The sequence below is a fragment of the Pezoporus flaviventris genome, unplaced genomic scaffold, assembly GCF_033815535.1.
Source record: "Pezoporus flaviventris isolate CSIRO_AGI_PZ_B2104156 unplaced genomic scaffold, CSIRO_AGI_Pfla_v1 ptg000005l, whole genome shotgun sequence".
Classification (NCBI taxonomy): Eukaryota; Metazoa; Chordata; class Aves; order Psittaciformes; family Psittacidae; genus Pezoporus; species Pezoporus flaviventris.
This window is the reverse complement of record NW_026892553.1, coordinates 495,262-511,161: the sequence shown is the minus strand read 5'-3', so window position 1 is coordinate 511,161 and position 15,900 is coordinate 495,262. Positions and strand designations below refer to the sequence as shown.

General features: G+C 58.3%; 2 protein-coding genes across 2 annotated transcripts in view; one reads left to right on the top strand and one right to left on the bottom strand.

The window, feature by feature from the left end:
* Nucleotides 1-11,732, bottom strand: part of MID2 (midline 2) — a 63,646-nt gene extending 51,914 nt beyond the window's left edge. The window contains exon 1 of the mRNA XM_061445595.1: nucleotides 11,635-11,732. The gene's annotated coding sequence lies outside the window, so the exon portion shown is untranslated. The remainder of the gene's footprint in view (nucleotides 1-11,634) is intronic.
* The window catches only part of TSC22D3 (TSC22 domain family member 3), a 233,990-nt gene that overhangs the window by 169,510 nt on the left and 48,580 nt on the right, over nucleotides 1-15,900 (top strand). The window lies entirely within an intron of this gene.

The following is a 15,900-nucleotide window of genomic DNA, read 5'->3' as shown; positions in this document are numbered from 1 at the left end:
CTGGGCCGGCACAGATGGAGTGAGCTGCTTCCAGCCCAGGCACTGAGCAGCAGCTGGGGCCCTGGCTCAGCACCAAGCTAGAGTGGGCACCGCTCCCTGGCAACCCCCAGGCCTCCATCCCCTCCCTGCTGAGCCACTGCTCCAGGTCTCACCATCTCTCTCCCGCACCTCTCCGGCCGTCACTGGTGCTCCTGCCACCTGCTTGTCCTCGCTGCTGTCAGGAACACGGCACCGGCAGCTCCCGACCACACATCACAGCAGCCTTTTGATCCAAGCCTTCCACAAGTGCACCGGCAGCTCCATGTCCTTCCTCTCTTCCTCAGCTGCGGCTGCAATGCGGCTCCAGCCTGGCATCATCCCTGCAACAGCCAGAGCCCCTGGCCCTGCAAGGACGAGGGGAGGGCACGGCCGCAAGTGCAGCACAGCAGCAGCTGGTGCTTCATAACAGCCTCTTGTTGTCTCATGAGGCTGATAAGCAAGTCCTGGCTCTTATCTCCCCAATGGATGATGCACAGGGACACATGCAGCCCTGCAGAGAGACGCATGCAGCCCTGCAGATTGCTGCTGCTGGCAGAGACCCAACTGGGCACTGCCAGGGCCCACAGCCACGAGCTACAGAGAGAGAGGAGCCCCCACCCCACTTCCTACCTGCACCCACCATGACAGCTTGACTCCTTCACTAAGCCAGAAGCAAGGCAAGGTGGCTGGGCTGCTGGGGTACACCCCCCATGTCCCCGGAGGGGCAGGGTGGCCAAGGAGAAGCACATTCCAAGGGGGGACCCCATAGCCTCTCTGGAGGCTGGAGAAGCAGCACCCACTCAGCGCTCACAGCCCTGGGGCTGTACTGGGGGATGAGCATCTCCTGGGGACCGAGCTATCACCACTTCAGTGTTTTCTACTGAACCACCAAGTCTCAATGCAGGACAACAAACAACTCTGCTCGCTAACAGTGAGCTGAGCTGAAGAGGTGCTGAAAAACGACCATAGTGATGACAAGGTTGGGCTCATGGCAAAGTCCATTGTGGGAAAGAGCCAGAAGACACAGACCCAAACCTGGGAAGGCACTGGTGCTGCTGCTGTGACGTGAGCGTGGCACAGTGAGGAGCTGACTCCTCCCCAGCTCTCCCCAGGGACCCTCGTGCTGTGCATCAAAGCTGATGGTGAAGAAATGTTTACTGGACCAAGACAGATTCTCCTCCAAAGAGGGGCTTCTGCACAGTGCAGCCCCGTCCCCGTGAAGGCACCAAGCTGGCGGTGCCAGCCCAGTGCTCGGGGTCCCTGCTCTGCATCACAGTGGCACGGGGCAGCATCAGGGCAGGGAGAAGGCTGGAGCAAGGCACGGCCTCAGAAGGGCCAGGAGCTGCAGCTCGGACTGAGGCTCGCACCAGCATGTCACCCTGCTGAGGGTTACAGCATCTCCAGACAGCTCCTCGAGCCCACGGAACCTCCTGCAATGGCACCTCAGTCCCACTTTATTGCTCAGGTGCTGCCGGCAGGAAAAGGGGGATTCGCACCTGGTGGCAGCGATCCTGATTCCACGTGCTGCTCACTGGAGGCTGGGCCTCCAGTCAGCCCAAAGCCTCGCTGGACCGCCCCAGCTCCAGCCTCCAAATCCCAGACCCACCAAATGCAATGCTTCCAACGGATGCCACAGGGTCAGGAATTCAAAGGCTATTGTGCTGCTTTGTGCAAGGTTAAATATATCTGCACAGGCTCCTGGTGGCTGCATTCCTGGGAAGGGGTAGGATAAACAAGGCTTCCTGTGGGAACTGAAGACAATGGGGAATAATTGGCATGAATCCCCAATGCAGAAACAATGCAGGTAGCAGATATTTTGGACTTCCACAGCCTAGACCCCCCTCCTCCCCCTGCCACATTCAGGAAGAGGCGCCCAGACTGGCCTAACTTGGTCCATGGCCCTTGGTGAGACACAAGCTATTGAACAGGAGGGAAGCCACACAACACCACAGCACCCGGATCAGCCCAGGGCTTCACTGCTGTAGGCTTCCCATTGCAACAGGAGGCTGGTGTGTGTGGTTTGGACGCGTATTTTTCCCAGCATCTTCGCAGCTGGGCTCATGCCAGGGCACCCAGATACCGAGGGTCCCAGGGCAGAAGGTTTGGAACTGGAGTTTGCACCCATGTTCCATGCCTGCTTCGCTCCCAGCACAGTACAGCCAGCAATACTGTACCAGTGCCGTGCAAATGCTGCGCCAGACCAGCCAAACCAAACCCGCAGGCAGCTCCCACGCTGCCGCAGGGCTCCAGGAGGGAGGGTACATCGCGTTGCAGACCCCACTCCTCCCTCCACAGCCCAGCCACTACAGTTGCCTCCTTTTCATTTTGGAGAGGGACAACCCGAGGCTTGTTTTCAAACCATGGCAAGTTTTTTAGCTGTCTTCCTGCACTGGCCCCTCGGGAGGGCTCTGTAAGCCAGCCAGATTCCCACATCCTCCTCCCAGAGCTGCAGAATGAGAGAGACATCAGCGCTGACCTCGTTAAACAGGTCATTTGAAGCCTTTCAAACTAAATGCTCCTGCGCTCCCGAGGTGACTGGCAACTATTAGCATCCCTTTGGAGAGGGCTCTCCAGCCCTCAATCGCTCCCGCACACAAGCACTTTTACACTTCCAGTCACAAAAAGGAAATAAAGCACCGATTCAACCCACTCAGCTTTTCCCAGCCGGTTCCACCCATCTCCGAGGTTACTCTGCAGTCGTGTTTGTGCCACTTCACCGCCGCGCTTGGAGCCGGGGGGTCCCAGCAGCCACGCCGGTCCTTGCACTCCGATAGCGCATGCAGGTGGGATGAGGCCCGTGCAGTGGGAATGGCTCAGTGCTACAGGGCAGGGGTGCATGGGCACAGCACAACTCACTCGGGCAGCAGCAACGTGTTTGAGCTGCTTGCAGGAGCCCTTGGTGCTGCCCCGAGCACCCGGGGCATTCTCAGAGCACCATGACAAGGCAATGCCCATGCAAAGAAGCTGGTGCTCTGCAGGGAGGAGGCTCCAGCACACAGAGGGGACCGCTGCAGCAGAGCCACCAGCCCATGCTGCCCCATGTCCCCCCTCTGCTCTGGATGCCACCAAACACCCACAGCAGTGGCCCCTCGTGCTCTGTGTGGCACAGCACAGGATGCTCCTCCAGCCACGCAACACTGGCATCCTCTGGGAGCTCACTCCTGCATCCAGGAGGTGTTTTCTGACCGAAGCCAGGCTATCTGCAGGACATCGGCCACCACATGCCATGGCTCGTGCCAGGGTGGGGGTTAATCACCAGGAAAACAGGCAGGTCCTGAGCACACCACCGCATTGGAAACACGCAGCTCACCAGGTCACCCAAGGGATGAGGATGTGGTGAAAAATGAGGGCATACCCCTGGGACCTGCCGCTCCAAAGCCCTGCACAAGCTGTATCCCAGTGCACAATCCCACCCTGCTTCCTGAAGGATTGCGACTGCTCCCGGCTGAGTCCATGAGCCGGGTCCCCGGCAGCAGCCTGTGCCCCCCAGCACCGCAGCTCTGCTATGGAGCATCACCCGCAGCACTCCTCCTCTATGGAGGATCACCCGCAGCACTCCTCCTCTATGGAGCATCACCCGCAGCACTCCTCCTCTATGGAGCATCACCCGCAGCACTCCTCCTCTATGGAGCATCACCCGCAGCCCTCCTCCCGGCTCCAAGGGGGTTCCGGGTCATGCTTCCGGCGCGCAGGAACTGCAAGTCCCCCTTCGGCCCCTTGCAGTCTCCTCATATGTGATCCATGAGATGAAACAGGTAATTACAAAGGTAATTTCCTCTTGCCATCCCGACCCCCCTGCCGGAGGGAGGCAGCGAGCGGCTTTTAGCGACAATAGGCAGCACACACAATACCCGCTAGTTAACTCTGAAGTGTTCTTTAATGATCTGAAAGAAAAGGAAAACGCTCCGTAGAGTGCTTTTGTAACAATCACAGGCCCCCGAGAGTCCCGCTGGAGACAGGTTCAGGCACTTTCGCCCCCGAGAGCGTTCGATCCCTGCGGGGAGCAGGGTGGGCAAAGCTCATGGCTGGTAAAAGCAGTGAATGCACGCACATCCCAGGGATGCTACAGCACAGCGCTTTGCGGGACACACAGGGACCGTACAAGTGCTCAGAGGCTTACGAAGGTATAGGCAGGAGTGACAGTGTTTTAAAAAGGTCATATATATATTATATATAAATCCAGCCAACTTGGCATGGCTTTAGCGTGCCTTGGACAGGACTTGGAGCAACCTGGCCTAGTGGGAGGCATCCCTGCCGACGGCAGAGAGTTGGAACAAGACGATCTTAAGGCCCCTTCCAAGCCCAACCAGGCTGTGACTCTGTGGTTCTATGCCCACACCATGGTCTCTCTCAGCCCAGCGTCGAGCAGCTTCCCTGGCAACACAGAGAAGCCCAGACACCCTCCCTGCATCCCCACACACAGCACTGGGAGCTGCTTCCCCTCCTGTGGCCGCCACCCATGGCGGAGGACATCAGCACCCTGTACGTTGAGGGGACAGGAGCCCCGTGGCATCTTGATGGGTGACACAAGTCAGTCACTCTGCCACCAATGACACAGCAGCCTGGCCCGAATCACCTCCCTACAGGCAGGGTGACAGCGCTGCTTGATGATTATTCAAGAGATGAAGCCTGCTAAAGGTCCTCTATCAGGAATCAGATAAAAGGGATGAAAAGAAGCTGAAATATTTCATGTCAAAAAAAGGCCAACGTATCATCCCTGGGGCCAGGAAGGTGAGAGTAGCCAGCACCCAAAAAAACATCCTCTGAGGACAACCAGAGGAAGCTGGGCTCCCTCCTTCCAAAGCATAACAAAGTCAGACTGGTGCAATACTGACCTCAGAAATCAAGTTTTGCACAGCTCGCACACCAGCAGCCCATGCACTGAGCCCAGGAGGATGCTCCAGGATGTGGAGGGAAGGACCACAATTTCAAGGGAGACAGGAAGCATCAGGTCTGGAATCAGGGACTGCGGAGAGGATAAAGAAGAGGAGCCCAGAGAGGACAATGAAGAGGAGCCTGTCCCTGGGAGAGGACACAGCCCTCAGTGAGAGACAGATTCCGAGAATCAAAGCAACCCTGAAAGGTGAAGCACAGAAAAGCAGGGGCTCAGGAGAACCTCAGGCACGGTCACAAGGCCAGCAGAGATCCCAGAGGACATCTCCCACCCACTAGCCATGGTGAGGAAGGAACATGCCAAGCATTGAGATCATTATGGCTGGCATTGCTCGTCATGCAAAAGGCCCCGAGTTATGCAGCTGGGCACCTACCACCCTCCTGCAAGACAAAGCCCAGCCAGTTCCTCCTTCCCAGGGGCACATCAATGCTCCCAGCACCAGGGAGCAAGAGCTGGAGCCGCCCAGAGCTAGGAAAAACCTCCAAGCAGAAAACATAAAACAGAAACTAACCAGAGCCCATTTCTGGGAGGCAAAAACAGCAACAGGGGCAGAGGCACCAGCGGGGAGCGCCAGGTCCCGGCACGCCAGGACCACACTGGGATGCACAGCACGAGCCAGGAACTTGCTCAGTGAGCGCAGTGGGGCCTGGCTCATCCTGCTGCAGCTCAGGACCCTTGCCCTGTGCTACAACCCCGAGCACGCTGCTCAGCACTGGGGAGCTGCCTGCAGAGAGGAGATCACGACGTGAACACTGAAGCCAAGTAATCCAAGGGAAGACCCAGCAACGGGAGTCCTGGAGAGGAGCGCAGGATGCTGTGGCATGCGCAGGCAGCTCCGGACATGCCGCCAGTGGAGCGCCAGCAGCTCCCACAACACATCACCTGCTCCGGGATAAAAGAGATACCAGTGCATGGCCTGAGCCAACGCATCTCTGCAACAAACCAGAGCTCCTGCACTTCTGCACCTGGAGCATTCAGCCATCGAAAACACACAGGAACTGGGAAAAGGGGCCTTCCTGGGAGCACCACATCATCGCAGCCAGCACAAGGCTTGTTCCCAGTGGCAGAAACCCCTGGGTGACCTTGAGACCAGCAGCAGTTTCAAGACCAAAACGCCCCTCAAAGAGCCTGATCACATGCTCGTAACAGGCCAGCACACTTTGCCCCCAGCTCAGGCTTGCCTTGGCAACTGCCCCCATTGCCCAGCTGCCTTTGGACCCTGACAGAGCACGTTTCTGGAGCATCACCACCTCTGTGCAGCAATTCATCACTTGGACTTGATGATCTCAAAGGTCTTTTCCAATCTAGTTGGTTCTCTGCACATCATTGAAAATCCATGCCTTCCTTCTCATCCGAATTCCCCAGCTTTTCTGAGAGCTGAGCAGGCAGCAGACCGAGGCTGAGCACGCCGAACGACTTCATTACACATCACCACCACCTTTATGGGCACTGGGTTAAACAACTGAAATCACTCCTAAATGCAGACTGCTTTCCTTGCTCAGCTCACTCCTAACTGCCTGGAGGAGCATTTCTCTCCCCAGCCCAGGAGCGGGCTGCAAAGCAGGAACCTCCGATCCATGTTGATGACAACCTGGCACTCAAGCGTTATCAACACAGCCTTACCCTGCCTTGGTTTCATCAGCCCAGCCGCACAGCCAGATGCAGTGGGGTTCTGATGACCATCCATGAGGCACAGTGAACTCTCCCTGCGCCCCTCTGAAGAAGCAGGAAGCTCATTTATTCTACGTCCTCTCTGATGTGCTGCTGAAGGATGCTGCACAGCTGCACTTCAGAGGGATGCGTGTCCACAACTTTACTCCATACAGATCCTCAGCCAGCTTACGTTCACTGTGCTGTGCTTAAGCCCCGCTTCAGGAAGGGCTCTGACTGCTGCCTGAAGTTGGTTTTCCCCTTGTTGGTCACCCAGCTCAACACTGGGTTTGTGTATTAAAATGAAATCTAATTTCTAGGCCATTCCTCCGATGCGGTCTGGCTCCCGCGTCTACAGAGCGAGGAACAAACAGACCCAGCCATTCACTTCCCCCTTGGACCTGAATTCCAGTTACAAACAACAGGAGTGATGTTCTGCACAGAGCCCCATTTGCTTGAGGAGCCCACTGCAGTGGCATGCAAAGCCCAGGCACCCTGAAGCATGCCAAGCCTCTTGTGCCAAGCTAGCAAAGGCCTGCAGGAGGGCTTCTTGCACGGGCCGCAAAAGGAATTGCAGGGATTTGGCTTCAGCTTTCCACTGATGTAGCAGGTTTCCTATGAGTTCTCACAAGCTACCGGGTTTTCCTTTTCCCTCCTAAGCATAGCCCAGATAGCGAGACACGCAGAATGCAGGTTTGAGACCTGAGAACTTGCAGTACCCAAGTCTGCAACATGCAACACAAAACCAAACAAGAACATACCGCACAACATCCCCTTTTCTAGTTAGTCTCTCTACTCTCAAATGCGGCAGCATCAAATCCAGCATTGCTTTCAATCTGCCTGGTTAGAGCAACTGTCGCTGCTCAGCCACAGGGCACTGGCTGAAGCTCGCATCTGAACCGGATCCCATCCGCACCCTCTTCCTTCCACAGCATGGAAATACTGCAGGAAATGCCCAAAAGGAAACAAAACCGGCTGCCAACACCCAGCCCAGGCCAGGCTGCAGCAGCTGCAAGCACAATCCTCCTCGGACAAATCCAGCCAGAGCAGCTTTAAATAACAAACTGCTTTCATCGGGAAACACCCTCTGAATCCCACAGGAGTTTTCCACTTCAGTTTAAAAGGCTCCCGTGGTTCAGCACAACCTGAACACGCCTGGACCATCCCCGGACAGCCCTAGCCAAGGCAGGGAGCAGCCCTGGAGCTCTGGAGCACATCAGGCTTTCCCGTGCTCCTAGTGATGGGGGAAGCAATGGTGCTTGCAGCAGTGCAGCATCCCCTCCTCAGCTTCCGGCTCTTACAGCAGCCACTGATGTGACACTGGGGGATGCTTGGGACAGCCACAGCCCCTACAAGCACCCGCACACAGAACAGGGGACATTGGGGGGAGGAATGTGGAGACAGGGACATGAGAGGGACAACAGCTTAAGCCTGGCTGTGAGGAGGGCTCCAAAGGCAAGAGAAGAGCAGTGCAAAGGGGCGGCAGAGGGATGCCCTGATGCCCCCGGCCCTTCCGGCACTGTTGGCACGTCAGGGCTGTTTGCTCGGGGAGAAAGCCAAGGCCAGGCGGTGACGTGGGGACAAGCTGTGCGAAAGCAGCCCAGCTCCATGGCGCTGAAAGGGGGCATGCGGAGAGGACAAGGAGGTCTGAGGTCACACATAGGTGGGTCCCCACCAAGGGTGCCAGGTCTGGGGTACCCAAGCCCCGTGGGGCAGGATGTCACCAGCAATAGGGCAGAGCATGCAACCCGGAGCGTTAACTTAGCGGGCCAGGGACAGCCAGGCACTCTGAGCCCCAGCCCCGCGGTGGTCCCACTGCGCAGCACCCGCTCCTCTGCCCACTGGGCAGTGTGTGGGCAGGGACAGAGCGGAGGCAGCCAGAGGAGGCGATGACGGGGCCCGGCGATGCCAGCGAGCACAATAGGCTATTTCCTGAGAAAGGCCAGCGTGTCCAGGGGCACAAAGGATGCTATTCTGCCGCCGGCTGTGCTTGGGCGAGAAACAAGGGGAGGGCAGATACCGAAGCCACCAAGCACTGCACATCCCAGGGATGCCAGTGCAGCCCTGTGCCTGCAGTTCTGCCCCACATCTCCACCAAGAATGAGGCAAGCTGCCGGCTCGGGGCTCAGCACCATACCCTGCTCCATGCCCAGCTAATGGGAGGCTGGTGCCAGCCAGAAGAGCCAGCACGAGGTTCCGTGTGTAAGGAAACAGGAAGGCAGCCCCTGACCTGCGATGAGCCGCTCCCGGCGCCACAGCCCTCGCCTCGCACAAGGCTGCTTTCAGCAGTGCACACATGCCCCATTCTTCACATCCGTGACCTCCCTGCCCTGGCATCTGGGTGCCTCGGGCTCAGCACCGCGAGTGACTGGGAAAGACGGCGGAGGGAGGCTGGCCACCAGCTCCCCCACCGCGTCCTCCCAGTGCAGGGAGGGATGGCGCTGCTCATGGGAAAGAGCTGACGGTGAAGGCAGGCGCTTGTTCAGCCACAACATGTGCCCCTTTTCCAGGGGACAACATTAAAAATAAGCAAAAGTAGCGCAGGTTGAAGCCATGGCAAGGAGACCAGGCCCTGAGACCAGACCCTGACCCCACACCTTCCCAGGGCTGTTTGTTCCTCCAGAGGAGGATGCTCAGGGGAAACATCCTCTGCAGCCACAAACCCTCCCGAACTAACATCCTGACAGCTCTCCCAGAGAAGGCAGAAGCTGCCTCAGGGAGGTTTCAAGCCAGTGAAGGTGGGTACATTATGGGAAGCAGTAACTCCCTCCAGAGGTACAATCACACGGTTATGAGCTCTGTGCAAAGAACCAGCCATGCAGCTGGCAGAGAAAGTCCTGGTTTCAGTGGCTCTGATGGGACAGCCGAGAGCCACAGCCCCCCAGTGACCAGCTTCTGAGACATGACAACTCCCAAAGCCACAAGCTTACCTGAGATAACAGCTCAACCCCCCACCCTCCCCCTCAGAGGGTCCAGTGGCCCCAACCACCAACTGTAGAAAGCTGTTCAGAGCCACAGCCCAGGGGATTCAGGGCGAAACCCCGAGTGCAGGTCTGGAAACATCAACTGGAGGAGATGATCAAGAGACAATCCTGATTCTAAAAATGTCATCTATCTCGTGTGGTCTCTAGGATGATCCCACCCTGCTTACAAACACACACATACGTATATATATATATACACACAAACACATATATATATATGCAGTGACATACAACTCATTAGCACATCACCCCCCAAGCTGTGCTGGTGCCAACGAGGCTACTGGAGCATGAGCACTCGGCAAGGGAAGGGAATTCATCACCCACTGCAGCTCCATGCCTGCCTCTCAAGCCCAGTTACAAAAGAGGCAGCTCTCAGCACCTCGCTGCACCCCACACCGCTGGCACCCAGCTCTGGCACCCACTGCAGAAGGCTCCACAGGGCACAGACCCGTCTCTAACTGCCTGCGTTTTGGCACACCCAGGCTCTGTAGCAATAACACCACCTGCCCGAGCCAATGCAACCTCTCCTGTCCCCGACTTAAGCTCTCCCGCCTCATTTTTCTATCCCATTCACTGTCTTTTCCCAGGAGCATCCTCTGGGAATACCCCCTCCCCCCTTGGGCATGACAGCATTCCAACATCACTGTCTGGGGCAAGCAGACTGCCACAACCAGCCTCCCCTGCTTCTGTTTTACTCCCCCTTCGTGAGGGGCAGGAGTCAAGCAAGGAGTTTCGAGCGTGCTCCTGGCAGACGGAACACAGCAGCGATGGCCACAGCGCAGAGCTCAGGGCACCCACGGAAGGCAAGGGGCTCCCGCAGGCACAGACCCACCGCCACCACACACAGCGGCCTCGCCGGAGCAGGGATGAGGAAGGAAGGGCACCATTGGTCTTATAATAAGGGTCAAGCAGCAACTCGGGCCCCACTCGACCCCACGCTCACAGGTGTTGGCACCACCTGGCCTTGAGGGATGCTGCCCAGCAGTGACCCCGCCGCTGGACCTATGCCCGGGAGCCCGGCGGGCACCGGCTGCCGGCCTCAGGCTGCCTGCAGAGCTCCTCGAGCCCAGCCGGTCTCCTTGAAGCCGCCTTCCAACAACAAAAGCCCAGTGGAGGTTCCAGGGCTCGCCGGGAGCGCGCGGAAGCCTGGGCGGCAGCCAGGCAGGGCAGGCATAGCCGGAGCCATCAACAGGCCGGCGTGTCCAGACTTGAGGCAATTATGGAGCAACAAGAGCCATTTGCCCTCCCCAGAAACTCGCGAACCCGCTCAGCAGCGCGGCCCTTGGCCGCGGCACAGCCCTCCGCAGCCGCGCGGCAGAGCCCCGAAACCCGCGGCTGAGGTGGCCTTGGAGCCGAGACACATAGACCCAGCACGGGAGGAGGGAGGGCGGCTCCCGCGGGCCGCTCGGGAGCGTTTTCCGACAGCTCAACAGTCAAAAAACCACACTCCGGTGCAAGCGGCGGCGATCACAGCGCCGGGAGCTGTAAACCACCGGAGCCGCCTCCCGGGGCCGAGCACATCTCGCCCGTTCCCAGCGCTCGCCCTGCGAGAAGCTCCGTTACCCCGGAACTTCCATTGAACCGAACTTTGTCACCGGGGGCGGCGGGGGGGGGGGGGGGGGGAGGTGGGGTGTGTGATCCCTTCCCCGATCTCTGCCAGCAGCACCGGGAACCGAAACGCGCAGGGAGCTAAGCCGCGGCCCGCTCCACCGGGGCCGGGTCGTTAAACCGGTTGGCGGGACCGGCGTTTCCCTCTCCCACAGGCAGCCGGGGACGAGCCGCGCTTCCAGCGGACGAAGGCCCGAGAGGGGAGCCCGGGGCTCCTCGCGGCTGCCGCCCCCGCCACGGGGGGAGGGTGGGGGGAAGGGGCTGCCCCCCCCTCCGGTCTCCCCGCGGGGCGCGTTCGCGACCGCATTGGGCCGCCGGTCGCGCCGGGTGGGGGTGGCGGAAGCCGCCGCTGGGCACCGGCTCCCGGGAAGGGCAGGAGCCCCCCCCCCCGCCCGCCACTTGCTGCTGCAAAGCCCCGGGAAGGGCCCCGCCCTCCGGTTCCCCCCCACTCCCGCCGCGCTGCCCGGTGCCAGTACCTACCAACGGGCTGCGGCAGCATCCCCGCCGCTGCCCGGGCATCTTGGAGGCACGCAGGAGACGGCGGCGGCAGCGGCAGTGGAGCGCCGGGGGGGGGGGGGGGGGGGAAGCGAGGCGGTGCCAGGCGTGCTCGGTCCCGCCCGCCCTGTCCCGTCCCGCCCCTCCAGGGGCCCCGCCCCGCCCCGCCGCAGGTGAGGCACCGCGCTCCCTGTCCGCCCCCCCCCACCTCGCGTTACCGCGGACCGGGGGCACCGGAGCCGAGCCGTAACCGCCTGCGCGCACCGGGACCGCGGGGAGGCCGATGCGACATGGAGCGGTTTGTGTCCGCGGGCACGAGGCGAGACCGGGCCCCTCGCCCGGCAGGGGGTCCCCAGCGCATCAGCGGGTCCCCAGGGTGGTGGCAGGTCCCCAGCGCACCGGTTTTCACTAGGGCAGACTGCACTGACCAATTGGTCACCCGCGATTTTCCCTCTCGCAGTGGCCATCATGATGCCCTCTGCACGCTGAAAGGACCATGGGGTGACCCACGTCGTTTGTGGGGTGCCCTTGTGCATACGGATGTACCCACTGCAGTTACATCAGAGGGAGGCAAGTTTATTCCTTATTAACATGGGTATGTGCTGCACAGGTTATTTATATTTGAAGATGGCGCAGGGGGTTCACTGAGCCATCTCTTTAAAATCAACACCAGGAAAAAGCCTCCCGAACTCCTCAAGGTGAGATGGGAAGAGAATTTCTAGGTGCTGGAGGAGGGTTTGGTGAGCAGGGACCTGCAGCTATCCTGTGCTGTGATAACATCATCAGTGCACACACACGTGTTGCACTCTCACAGCCAGACACAGCACATGGTAGCTGTCCCACTGTGACTTCTCAGTGGAGGAAGACAGCAGTACCCCACCAAGCTGTGGAGGTCAACACCACACAGCCAGCCTTATTGCCACCTCACTCGCTGCAAAGGAATCCCAAGCCCTTTTCCCTAGAAGGAGCTGACAGTGGGTATTTAATATGTGCCACTTATTCTGCATTAAATCCTATCTCTGCTTTTCTGGCAGCAAGAATGGAGCCTGCACAGTCGCGGCCAAGTAACGCAGTTCATGGCTGTCCTGGGACGAGTCCTTGTCGTCTGCATCTGTGCAGACTGATGGGAAGAGAACAAACGGCCCGATTAGGGCCCGATACAGCCCCATCCTCCTTCATTCAGGCAGCAGGAAATTGAAGCTGCTTTTCCGAGGCCAGCGTTGCCTTCAGATCACAGCAGGCAGCCGGCAACAGCTCGAGGCTGCTCAGCACGGGCGCTGGTGGCTGGGGTGAAGCAGCAAGAGCCATGGCACAGATGTGCAGCCCCAAGACATGGCACGTCAGGCTGCCGGAGGAACGAGGCCACCAACAGCTGGCAGATGCTGGAGATCACAGCAGAGCTCCGTTACTGGGGGCTCCGTGGCAGCAGCCAGGGAGCAGCTACTGCGAGGGATGCAGGTACCACAGGTACTGTAACAGACCCAAGCTCAGAGACCTCCAGGCTTCCCCCTGGTACACCAAAGAGAAATAAGCCCCAACAAGAATCATGCAGAGGTGGCAGCTGCTCAGCACCCCGGTGTCACCCCTGCTCTGGTGACACACAGAGGGAGAAATTGCCAGCAGGTCTGGGGGAGCACAGGGGCTGGACCAGCTGCAGATACTACACGGTGCAGATCAGCCTCAGCACCTTCCCCTGCCTTCCAGGAATCAGCTACAACTGAGAGCATCAAGGGGAGCGCACGGTTGTCTCCCCATCCCTAGAACAGAGCTGGTGCTGGGCCCATGGAGGCTGGGATCCACCAAACCACAGCTCAGTGACAGAGTGTGTATATATATTTATTTATTTATTTATTTTTGAAGTCCCCAGCTTTCCCAGGAGATCAGCAGCAGACAACAGCCCCTCCCACAGCCTGATGAGTGCTGAGATTATTGAACCTCTGTGTTAAAAGCTGGAGGTGTCAGAGGTGACCTTGGGCAAATATTTACAATTACAGTGGTGATGCGTACTGCGTGTGTTCAAAACACGGAGGGATCAGGTTCTGGTGGTGCTTTAATTGAGCAGGCAGGGCAGCAGGAGGGAGAGCTCTCTGCGCTAATATATGTGCTCACCACTCCAGAGTGAGTCAGGTTCTCAGGGGTGGGGAGAACAGCTCCATCTTCCCACCAGCTCGTGTTGGAGTGGCAAGTGCTCAGCAGCCCTTCCAGGAGGACGTGTGTGCTCCCAGCAGGGGCTGCCTGGGTGTTCTACCACGCAGCTTCGGGACGCTGCTGCTCCTGCTGCCCAAGGCTGGTACGCATCAGTGTTCGCACTTCACGGATGAGGAATGGGGACACGCGAGTTGTTCCGCGTGCCTGGGATGCCTGGTGAATAAATAACACAGGGTTATGAAGCAGGATTCCCCCTCTAAAATTTGCTCTTACAGTGGAAAGCAAACAGGGGGAATAAAACCCTTTTAACTTGTGAATCCCCCTCCCCAGTGCTTCCACAAAGCAGGCGGGCAGCTGTGGTGATGGACGAGTGGGGATGGATGAATTCCCCATGAAGAATCTCTTTTCATTTTACATTTGATGACTTCATTCTCCCAGCTTTCATTAGCACATCCTTTATCTCCAGTTCTTCCCCAGAAGCGCTTGGTTCCTCCTTGCTGCTGCAAAGGGAGCTGTGCTCTCACCGATGGGAAGTGGATGCTTTGCACCACCTCATGTTGAGGCTGGGAATTTCAGAGCCTGATCCAAGCTCCAGCTCTCTTTCATGAGGAGCAAACCACCGGCCTCACCTGTCGCAGAACAAGCTCTTCTGGCTTCACATCCACTTGTCAACACCCCTCCATGGTGCAGTGATGGGTGGTGGTGGTGCCACACGCTGCTGCCAGGCACCAGTGCTTGGTGCATCTCTGGCTTCACACAACCAGCCCTCAACGATTCCTCCCCTGGGTAAGGAGTTGGGGTTTGACAGGCAAGGACAGTCATGTTTCAAGCCATCTCCTGCACATCTCAATGTCCTACAATACATCCTGTATTTCAGGTGCTGGTTTGCATTCCTCGTAGGCCAGAGTTCAGCCATCCCTGTTGGCAGCAGGCAAAGGGAGATTGCTCGAGGGGAGCCCAAGAGCTGGAGGAAGGATGCTGCCGAGGCAGGGGCAGGTTTAGTGAACTGGGCCACGCTCTGCAGGGACCTCTGCTGCTGCCTGGTGAAATGAAGAAGTGCCCAGTGGCCACCGGCAGAGGAAAGTGGTGTGATGGGCTACGGACAGCTTGATGCCACCCTGGAAACCAGGGGTTTATCTCCACAACCGCTGCAGGGCTTCAAAAGCCTCACCTTGGAGGGCAAACACAGAACTGTTGCATAAAAACCCTGACCAAAGGGCACAGGGTCCCAGGAAAAACTGCTATGAACAATGTAGTTATTGAGTACCTTCCATACATATGTGCGAGGGGAGTTTGTGTAAGGTGGGAAGCTTCACTGCCCATATACACTGACCTCTGCAGCCCTGAGAACCTGCTTTTAACAACAGCACTGAACAATCCCTGATCTAACACTGGCCATGGGGAGCAGGCAGAGGAGCGAGCTGGGGGCCAGTACAGCCTCTTGTCCTACAGACCAGCTGCAAGGACCCACAGCTGCAACAGGAGGTGTTCCATCTTCCATCTCTCCATCCTAAAGCACTTGCCATCCAAATACACAAGTGACCCCAACCTGCAAGGGCTAGTAACTAACTACAGCAGGTGCTGAGCAGTGAGCAGGCCAAGAGGGTCTCTACTGAGGCTTCCCTTTTCTCTGATGTACATCCCAAACTGCATGTGGGAACCCGCCCCAAACTCCAACACAGGCAGGAAGGGGAGGAGAGGTACCTGCATTCCTCAGCTCTGTGCCCAGCACAGCCCAGGCCACTGTCAGGGCTCCTTCAGCGTGTTATGCTGCCTCCAAGGATGCTGCAGGGTAACCTTTATGCCTTGCAAAAGAGAAACTGGCTTCCAGCAGCCAGAACAGCCTCTCCCCAAACCCAGTCAGCCCCTGGCATCACAGGACCTACCCTAGCCCCACCACACTGTGGGAAGCATTCCCACGCTTCCCACCTCACTGTCACACGTATTTGGAGCAGTCCTTGAACATTAACCTTCATCTTGCACTTCCTTGCAGCCTCACATACGGACAGGTAGCACATACCCTGCTGCCAGCCTTTGCACCCAGCATTAGGCTAGCTTAGGAATTACATAAAGCAATACGCAATTGGTAAGACCCAGATGGGG